Source organism: Nanorana parkeri, unplaced genomic scaffold (assembly GCF_000935625.1).
Source record: "Nanorana parkeri isolate BGI_ZX_2015 unplaced genomic scaffold, ASM93562v1 scaffold5241, whole genome shotgun sequence".
NCBI lineage: Eukaryota > Metazoa > Chordata > Amphibia > Anura > Dicroglossidae > Nanorana > Nanorana parkeri.
The window spans coordinates 4,024-5,506 of NW_017311501.1; positions in this window are offsets into that span (position 1 = coordinate 4,024).

Consider the following 1,483-nt stretch of genomic DNA (forward strand, 5'->3'; position numbering starts at 1 on the left):
GGGGGGGACCAAACCCCGGCCCCCCCACTGGGGGGGGGGGGGTTCTGTACTGCTCTGATTCTGTCAAATCCAAATAAAATGATTTATATTTTAGTAGAATGTTCTCTGCAGACGGTTCTCATCACTGAAGGGGAAGTCCTGATTATTGGGGGTCGCGTGTCATTGCCTAAAAATGAGCTTAGATCCATGTCACAGTCACATGACGTCGCGTGTCAGCAACACGCTTCACCGTCATCTGCATTGCCTACATGGAACTGACACCAAAAACCCTTAGCGAGTGTGTGGACGCCGGCCGGGGCCCCTGCGCGGTGCGCGGATTTATTGGCGTGGATATAACGTGCTTTGAGGACATCACATTATATAAGACACATATCGGGGAACGTGCGTCGGTATTTCCGTGAAAGGAACGTGCGTCGGTGTTTCTGATGCGTCTGATCAGCGCGCTGGGTGTAGTGCGGCGTTGTCCCTGCAGATAAGCGCGCAGTCATAGGGATCGTAGTAACGTTATCGCTCGCTGAGCCGCGCTGGATAAAGATCGCTCCGGCGGTATTTACAGACATACGCTCCCTTTTACTGGCTACGATATGTTAATGTATGAGGAAGTCATGTTGGTTGTTGACATCACTTCCTGGTTTCCTGTCTGACATCACTTCCTGTGTGACATCACTTCCTGTGTGAGAAAATAAAAGCTGTAGTGAGAGGCAGAGATAGATTTGTATTGAAGTATACGGGGTTTGCATCCGATACAGAAGGATCTTCATGTATACAAACAATATCCTCTATCGGGGCAAATAAACATTAAAGGAGAAGTACGGGGTCGGGGCTTTCCCCCATAGTTCTCCTCGGGGTCACACAAACCAGCGTCCTCCTGTCACCCGAGGCTCAGTATATAGGGAGCTACAGCTCGCCGTATACTGGGACGCCGCAGCGGATCCCGACTTAGATGATGGGATCCGCCCAGCTGCGTGAGTGACAGCTGGCTCCTCCTATCTAGAGGCTGTGCCCACCCCCTCCCCCGTCCATTCCACCAGTCAGCGCTGGAGGATCGGGGAGGGGGGGAATCCAGCCCCTCCCCCTGTCACGGCAGACAGCAGTGACAGGATCGAGAGGTGAGCGAACGCCGGTATGTGTTCCCGATCTACTGAGCCGACCTGTGACAGTCTCATTGTCACACCTCATTGTCACACCTCATTGTCTCATTGTCACACCTCATTGTCACACATCATTATCACACCACATTGTCACACTTCATTGTCTCATTGTCACACCTCATTATCACACCACATTGTCACACCTCATTGTCTCATTGTCACACCTCATTGTCTCATTGTCACACCTCATTGTCTCATTGTCACACCTCATTGTCACACCTCATTGTCTCACCTCATTGTCACACCTCATTGTCTCATTGTCACACCTCATTGTCACACCTCATTGTCACACCTAATTGTCTCATTGTCACACCTCATTGTCTCATTGTCAC